This window comes from Callithrix jacchus, chromosome 14, assembly GCF_049354715.1.
Source record: "Callithrix jacchus isolate 240 chromosome 14, calJac240_pri, whole genome shotgun sequence".
Taxonomy (NCBI): domain Eukaryota; kingdom Metazoa; phylum Chordata; class Mammalia; order Primates; family Cebidae; genus Callithrix; species Callithrix jacchus.
Genome location: NC_133515.1, coordinates 37549332 through 37558418, shown reverse-complemented (window position 1 = coordinate 37558418; position 9087 = coordinate 37549332). Strand labels below are relative to the sequence as shown.

The 9087-nt window shown below is 41.2% G+C and overlaps 2 non-coding genes across 2 annotated transcripts; both read left to right on the top strand.

Moving 5' to 3' along the window:
* Positions 1-218: 218 nt before the first annotated feature.
* LOC118147660 (small nucleolar RNA U3) lies at positions 219-435 on the top strand. Its single transcript, XR_004734096.1, has one exon. It is a non-coding gene; the product is annotated as a small nucleolar RNA U3 (small nucleolar RNA).
* A 7535-nt stretch (positions 436-7970) lies between these two features.
* On the top strand, positions 7971-8074 carry LOC118147631 (small nucleolar RNA U13). The gene has a single exon (XR_004734075.1). It is a non-coding gene; the product is annotated as a small nucleolar RNA U13 (small nucleolar RNA).
* Positions 8075-9087: the final 1013 nt, after the last annotated feature.

Here is a 9087-nt window from a genome sequence, read left to right as displayed (position 1 = left end):
ATATGCATATATGTATAAACATATACTATATGGATATTCATATATGTATAAACTTATATATTGTATATGTAATTATATATTATATATGCATAACATATTATGTTTATTAAATATGTAGTTCTATGTATATTTATATATATACAATGATTGTAGGGATGGAGGTGGGAGAAATGCGCTAGGAGAATGGAGACATTCCTAGCACCAACTAAAGCACGGGACAGACCTTTATACTTTCAGGGATCACTTCTATAGTAGGTTACTAGAGAAATATTTTTGAACAGAGTGGGGAGAAAACTCAATGATAGCGGCAGTAGCTCTCCTGAGCATGTAGCTGGCAGGTGCTGCCACCTGGTGGTAGCCACTGCTTTCTGTAGATGACTGTTCTTTTGCTCCTTGGGCAGAGAACACAAGTTTCGGGATTCCTTTCTGATGTGATTTTGTTTTTCACTCTCAGGGATTGTTCCTTTCACTTTTCCATAAAGAAAAGGGGTAACATTTAGTACCTTCCTTTACTTCAGTTATCTAAAGGTGTATTTCCTTCTTGACTTGCTCACCCTTTAAAAACTTCCTTTTTCAAGTAAAGCAGTTAGTTCTTTGCTTATTTTTAGTAACAATATATGAAATATGAAATATTTTAAAATTTTAATTTTACATGTCTTCTCACTAAACATTCACATCAGTATATATGTATCTAATTAGTTTTTATCTACTGTATAGTATCTTAAGATATGAATAAATTATAGCATATTTATTTAGCCAGTGATGTGCCACAGTATATGTAACCATTGGTTTTCTCTCAGTTCTTTCAATTCTTTGCTATAACAAGCAGTGCTTGCAATGAACATCGTTGTGTGTTTTCTGCACATGCATGAGTTTTCCTTGGAAGTAAATAAGATGTGAAATTACTGGGTCAAAGAGTATACTTTAAGTTCTAAGCCACTACCAAATTTTCTTTCAATTCAGCCCTGAGATTTTACACCCCCTGTCAACAGTGTGTGGAGTAAATAACTAGTCTCCTCTTTCTTCTTTCTCTCTGCCTCCTTCTCTCAATCTCACTCTTTCTTTCTTTCAATCTAGACAGAAGAAATAATATCTAACTACTGCTATAATTTAATTTCCCTTATTACTAACTAGATTAAATTATTATATTTCATGGTCATTTATATTATTTTCTATTGAAAATGCCTATTAATATATGTATATAGTTCAGTATTGAATTGTACATGTTTTTCTTTTTTGCATGCATGTCTTTGTATATTCTGGATATTAATTCTGGGTTGGACCAATCTAGTCATTAATTTTGCTTATGATTCGATATTCAGAAGTTATCAATACTGATATCATCAGATTTATCAACCTCTTCTTTCATCTTTTTTTAAAATTTATGTTTTAAGAAGACTTTACATACCTTTTACATTTTTATATGACTTTATATTTATATTAATTTAATTTTATTTTTTAAAAATTTTTTATTGCATTTTAGGTTTTGGGGTACATGTGCAGAACATGCAAGACAGTTGCATAGGTACACACATGGCAGTGTGTTTTGCTTCCTTTCTCCCCTTCACCCACATTTGTCATATTAATTTTATTTAACGATCAGGTATATGTTTCTGTAAATGGTTCAAAGATCTATCAACCTTTTCCTGAGTGTATAAACACTATTTATTGATTAGTTTAGTTTTCTGAACTGATTTGAACAGGAACTTTTTTTCACATACTAAATTTCAATATACATAAGGATCTTAAGATGAGAAGAAATACCTAATTTTTCACTTTTAAAATTTTTATTTTTATTTTTAAAAAATTCTTTTTGAGACAGAGCCTCACTCCATCACCCAGGCTGGAATACAGTGGTGTGCTCTTGGCTCACTGCAACCTCTACCCCCTGGGTTCAAGCGATTCTCACGTCTCAGCCTCCCAAGTAGCTGGGATTACAGGCCTGTACCACCACACTTGGCTAATTTTTGTATTTTTAGTAGAGACAGGGTTTCACCATGTTGGCCAGGCTGGTCTTGAACTCCTGACCTCAAGTGATCTACCTGCCTCAGCCTCCCAAAGTGCTGGGATTATAGGCATGAGCAACCATGCCCAGCTCAAAGTTTCATATTTTTAGAGATATGTTCTCACCCTGTTACCCAGGCTGAAGTGCAGTGGTGCAATCATAGCTCACTGCAGCCTCAATCTCTTGGGCTCAAGTGATTCTCCCACCTCAGGCTCCTGATAAGCAAGGACTAAAGGCATGCACCACTACAACTATTTTTTTTCTCTCCTACTTTTGTAGAGGCAGGATCTCACTGTATTTTCCAGGCTGGTCTCAAACTCCTGGCATCAAATGATCTTCCTGTCTTGGCCTCCCAAAGTGCTGGAATTATAGGCATGAGCCACTGTGCCTCATCCTGAGAAATCTTGAAGTAGAGATACAACTTTGGGAGAAATTAGCATTTACATGATATTTGGAGGATATAACAAGGGAAATCAGTTTCCTTCAGGTACTGCGTAGAATTAGAAGAAAATAAAAGTGACAGAAGACACAACTGAAGGATGACAGGGCATGGGGTAAAGATACAATGTGTGCTGCATCGAAGCTCCCTGTGGGAGCTGTATTCCTACACTAGGAGGGCATAGAAGCCCCACCTAAAGTACAGGCTTCAACCTTCAGATTTTGCTCAGATCATCCAGTGGCTCCTGTGGCTCTAATTTGTCCCTTCACATCCCTGAGGGGAGCTTAATTCAGAGCACCACTCCTTCCACAAGTGTTGCTGGAAAGGAATTAAGTTCTAGCACTATGGTGGCACTACTGACATTTTCAGCATTCAGGCCACAAATGCAAAACATACAAGGCCAGTGCGCAGTGGCTCATGTCTGTAACCCCAGTAGAGGCCAAAGTTGGTGGACTGCTTGAGGTCAGGAGTTCAAAACCAGCCTGACCAACCTGGAGAAACCCTGTCACTACTAAAAATACAAAAATAAGCTCGGCATGATGGCATGCGCCTGTAGTCCCAGCTATATGGGAGGCTAGGGCATGAGAATTGCTTGAACCTAGGGAGGCAGAGGTTGCAGCAAGCTGAGATCATGCCACTGCACTCCAGGCTGGGTGACAGATCATGCTAGTGCGCATTGCACTCCAGCCTTCACAGAGGGAGACTGTCTAAAAAAAAAAATACAATGTTAGAAACATTTTGGACAAATGCATAATTGTCCTTCTGAAAATGCCAAGAACACATTCTTTGAGAATGCCAAAGGCTTCAGGGGAGAGAATGGGTATAATGATTATTTATGGGGTAGACTCCACAGGACTTGGTCTCAGCTGGATGATCAGGGTAAACAAGAGGGAGTAGTCAATGAAGATTCCCAAGGATGTGGTATGCACAGCTGAGTGGCTGTCTCATCCAAGATAGAAAGACAGAAGCAGGTCTGCATAGGTAGGAAATGTTAATTTAGTTTAGAACATTGTGAATTTGAGGTCACTGTGGGGAGATTGTGTGAGGATGCCCAGCAAACCAAGAGTCTCTGGACATGTAAGAAATGGGTATGGAGAAAACTCATACACAAGAGACAGGGAACAGGCAGGCTGAGATGTTCATGTTCATGGCCTACATTAGATGTCCATGTTCATGGCCTACATGTTCACATGGATTAGTAGCATCTGAGGGAAATGCTCCAGCAACACACACAGAACCCTGGTTCCTAAACCAGCCATGGTTCTCCAGTGCAGCTTGCCTGGGACCTTGAGGATCCAGCATGCAGAGAGTCCAGGCTGACCTTGACTCTCCATGTGGGCCCTCCCTGACGTGGAGCTGAACCAAACCTTGGCAAGCTGAGTACAAATTCAGTAATGCTGGAGCCTTCATAACCCATGTCTCTCCTGGGGAAAACAGCAGGGAGTAGGAAAGACAGTGAAACCAACTAATCATCAAGTTCTATCACATGTGCATGGATGGCCACAACTACCAGATCTCATTTGTGTCGTCAAGGACATGAACTTGATATGGAATATGATGTGTTCAGTGTTATATGAATCCTCGGCAAATTCACCTTCACCCTCCCTCTACCTACAGGCTGCTGCATCTAGCTGCTTCTGCAACAAAATCTGGGCTGCCACCAACCTCATCACTGATGCTTCCAGGAGCTCGTATGCTTGTTGTGAAGCCTTGCCAGGGTCATGATGTTGAATACAAGCAGGAACTGTTCTCTGAACATTTCTCTCTGCTGAAGAAATGTGGCCTGTGACTGGCTGTCAGGCCACGATTTATAGGGTAGCAACGTGCCCCTGCCTCTGAATTCCTAAGAAGTTCTACCCACTATTGTTCAGGGAGGAAAATGTCTCTGTTCGTTTCTTTTGTTTCTGCTCATGTGTTCTTCTGCTGACTTCAGATCACTTTTGAGCTTTTCCCTCTTCAGTAGCCTCCCTTACAAGTGAAGGATGGCGTCCTAAAACTCACTTTCTCCTTTCTATGACGATAACTACTCTCTCTCCATTGTCAAACCAGGAAAGAGACCCACAATTTAAGACAGGCCTTGCTGAGTCATTCACAGAAGGCTTTCAACAGGGAGTAGCACATATGCCAAATGGGTGAGCACTTCTGGAGCTCACTGCTCATTTTTTTTTTTTCAAAACATCTTTGTTCAGTTTTTCAACATGAGGTTCTCTCACCACCTGCATCCAATTCTCCTGGGACACCTGGTAAAACTGCAAATTCCTGTGCTTCGCCCCAGACCAGATCTATTCAATCCAATCACTAAGGGTGGAGCCTAAGGCTCTCCAGATTATACAAGCACTCAGGTGAATTCTTAAGTACACAAGATTTGAGAACCACTGTTAATAGGCTGAGAATTTTGATAAAAGATTAACATCTGGTTTTATTTAATTCAGCCTCAAAATATCTCAGAGTAGTGCAAAGCTAGAATTTTTCCTTCCTTTTCTTTCCTTTTTTCCCCCTTCTTTTCTTTTTTTTCTTTTCTTCTTAACAGCAAAAGGATTTCTTCAAATGTGATCTCAGTCAGAGCTGCGCTGGCTGGGGACAGAAGGGTTAAGGATTGGTGTTCCGCCCTCTGATTTCTACCTTAGCAAACTTTCTCTCTTCCCTGCCCTGAAAAGCACAGATTTAGGGATTTGATAGGCCTGGTTTGAATCAAACTCTCATCACTCATTTGGCTGAGCAAAGTGAACTTGAACAGTTATTAAACTAATGTTCTTTTTTTTTTTTAGATGGAGTTTCGCTTTTTGTTACCCAGGCTGGAGTGCAATGGCGCGATCTCGGCTCACTGCAACCTCCGCCTCCTGGGTTCAGGCAATTCTCCTGCCTCAGCCTCCTGAGTAGCTGGGATTACAGGCACGCACCACCATGCCCAGCTAATTTTTTGTATTTTTAGTAGAGACGGGGTTTCACCATTTTGACCAGGATGGTCTCAATGTCTTGACCTCGTGGTCCACCCGCCTCGGCCTCCCAAAGTGCTGGGATTACAGGCGTGAGGCACCGCGCCCGGCAATGTTCTTTTTATAAATTTGGAACTATTAATAATAGGTAACAGAGTTCTCTGGAGCATGGCCGGGACTCGAACACACTCCCTTGGTTGGCTGGGTGCCAAGGCCCATCAGACTAGGGCCCTCAGGTTTGTCTCCCCAGTAGAGGAAAGGGTAGGTCGTAGCATTAATCAAATACTGTTTAGATTTCTGCCACGTCAAAGGTTTATTCACAACAAAATTCTGCCCCTACAATTGCAAGCATTTCACATTTCTGATAAGCTGGTCTAAGGAATATTAATATTATTGGCTAAAATCTAGTGGCTTCTTTTTTTTTGAGACGGAGTTTCGCTCTTGTTACCCAGACTGGAGTGCAATGGCGCGATCTCGGCTCACCGCAACCTCCGCCTCCTGGGTTCAGGCAATTCTCCTGCCTCAGCCTCCTGAGTAGCTGGGATTACAGGCACGCGCCACTGTGCCCAGCTAATTTTTTGTATTTTTAGTAGAGACGGGGTTTCACCATGTTGACCAGGATGGTCTCGATCTCTTGACCTCGTGGTCCACCCGCCTCGGCCTCCCAAAGTGCTGGGACTATAGGCGTGAGCCACCGCGCCCGGCCTCTAGTGGCTTCTAATAGGCGTTTTATTTTTTTTGAGACATGGTCTCTCGCTGTTACCCAGGCTTGAGTGCAGTGACACAATCATGGCTCACTGCAGCCTCAAGCTCCCAGGCTCAGGCAATGCTCCTGCCTCAGCTTCCTGAGTAGTTGAGACCACAGTCACATGCCACCACACACAGCTAATTTTTAAAAAAATGATTTTGTAGAGATGGAGGTATTTCTATGTTTCCCAGGCTGGTCTCGAATTCTGGGGCTCAAGCAATCCTCCTGCCTTGACCTCCCAAACTACTGGGATTACAGGTAGGAGCCACCATGCCTATAAAACTTTCTTAAATAAATACTAATCAATAGTGTCCAAAACACTTTTCTTTAAAAATTAAAAATCTTGTTGTTTCAAAGCATTTGCTAAGACAGTATGTTGCTGCAGTTTTTCCAAAAACGTCAATGAAGTAATCATTTTATCACCAGCAAAAAGTGAGTGGTGTGTTTTACAATTAACACAAGTGACATGACTACCCTGTGGGGGATTATTTCTAAAGTGTGTTACTGGAGAGGTGTTTCTGGACCTGCAGCTCACTCGTACCAATGTAATGAGCTTTAATGCTGAGAGCATGCACACGGCTAGCCTGGGCTGTCACCTAAGTGACTGTTCTCTTTCTCCTTTGGGCCAGGGAAAGACAGAGAATACAACCTTAGTCATTAGCTAAGTTTTAGTTAGTTGTTCAATCTGGACCTTTTCATCCTTTTTAAAAAGACTATCAAGAGATCTGTTGATGTTTTCTTGTACAATTTAATTCATTTTTTGTTATATTTTTAAAATTACAAGTGCATCTTTGCTAATAATTTCAAGGCATATAAACATGTTTAAGCATCCTACATAATAAAGCAATTATTTTTCCTGCAAATTTAATTTTGAATGGTAATATCGGGTTTTATTTGGCTATTTTTTTAAAAAACACACACAAATTACATACCATAGTTGACTAACAGCATAGCAAACACTTGGTTTGTTTCCATTCAACATTCCAGAGTTCATCCAAAAAAAACTTGCATGAGATTTCCTTAGCTTTGGTGTCCTGAGGGCAGGCAGCAAGTACCCTCATTGTATAGCAGAGCTCCCAGCCTAGTAGTAACTCCAACTATATTTACCAAATAGAATGAAGGAAGGATTAATAATGAATACATGATAAAGCAAAGTGAATAGGCCTCAAAGCTTGAGAAACAGGGAGTTTTCTGAGCTCAGAATTGAAGGTAGAGGCCAGGCGCAGTGGCTCATTCCTGTAATCCCAACACTTAGGGACGCCAAGGCAGGCGGATCACTTGAGAGCAGCAGTTTGAGACCGGCCTTGCCAAATGGCAAAAGCCCATTTCTACTAAAAATACAAAAATTAGCTGGGCATGGTGGCAGGTGCCTGTACTCTCAGCTACTGGGGAAGCTGAGTGGGGAGAATCACTTGAGCCCAGGAGACAGAGATTGTAGTGAACCGGGATTGCTCTACTGTACTCCAGCCTGGGGGACAGAGCAAGATGCCATCCAAAAAAAAAAAAAAAAAGGTGGATAGATAGCCTGCTGTAGCGATAAAGCCTTATTCTAACCTGTTTTGTTGTAACCGGCTCAGATTTGACTACATGCTTGGGAAGAGGCAAAGGCTTAGAAGCAGACAATCTTAGACTGGCTATGCAAGGAAGCCCTCACTATATTCACAAACAATGCTATCTCTGACACATCTGAAGGACAGTCCTTGAAAGTTAGGGAAAAGGACAATGCGTTCTTTAGTGACTTCAACCTGAAAGACTCATCTCAACCCCAAGTAGTGAGCTCAAAGATATGTGAGGAACTTCAGCTGTCCTAACAGGAATATTTTCTTCAGAAATATTACCCGAATCCTTTTATGATTCACAAACATAATGATTGGGTTTTCACACTCTCGTGTGAGACATTCCTCCCTCTAACCTTATTACTACATTGGCACCTTACTCAGTTGACATGAAAAAATAATATTATCACCTGAACTTCAGGTGTGACTCCAGCAGCTGCCCATAAGCTCCTCTCAACTCTGGATCTAGTTTGTAGGACTGAATCAACTACTTGTGGTTTCTGGGTAACGCAATTAGAAAGTGAGTTATGTTATTGTTACTATTATTATGCACACTTCCTATAGCAAATATTAGAGGAGACATCCTCCATGGTTGTTCGTTTGTTTCTTGAGCTCCTACATGTCTTGCTGGGTACACCAAGAATGCAAGGCCCTCAGCACTCTTTACCCAGGACATTTCTCAGGTGTGGGTTTGCTGTGGCCAACCATGAAGGATGAGGTTGTGTCACTTGAAACCAAGAATAGGTATGTTTATTGCTTGCTATAAGAGCAGCATATTCCATAAAGCCCAGTGCTCCTTAGCTGTGAAGTAAACCTACTATGTGTGCACCATTCATCTGGGCCTGTGGCGCCACCCATCTGGGACTTGGGAACAAGGAGAACCTTTGCAAACATGCTGATGCTCACACTAGGTCATGAAATAAAGTGCTTTGTCTCCAACCCAGGAGTCTATGTCTTCTACCAGCGTTCATGAAACAAGATGCTAACTTATTTACGTTTAAGTACGGTAAATCAAATCCCAGCTCCTTCAAACATGTGTTAATTTTATAATAGCAAACCAGTTGCTATGATTACAAAATTAGAAAAGATTCTTTTCAGACAAATTGTTATTTCCTTCCAACCTTCTCTTGGTAGTTCCGATTAAAAAGTTACAAGGGGCTGGGAAGAGAGGGTAATGGGGAATTATTTAATGACTATAGAGCTTCGGATGGGGATGATCAAAAAGTTCTAGAGATGGGTGGTAGTGATGGTTGTACAATTGAATTGTCACTGACATGTGCACTTAAAACTGATTAAAGTGGTATATTTTATACTATGCGTATTTTACCACCATATAAAATAATACAAACAGAAATGAAATAAACAGATATGCTATTGGCCTAGGAAAAGACAAAGCTAAAAAT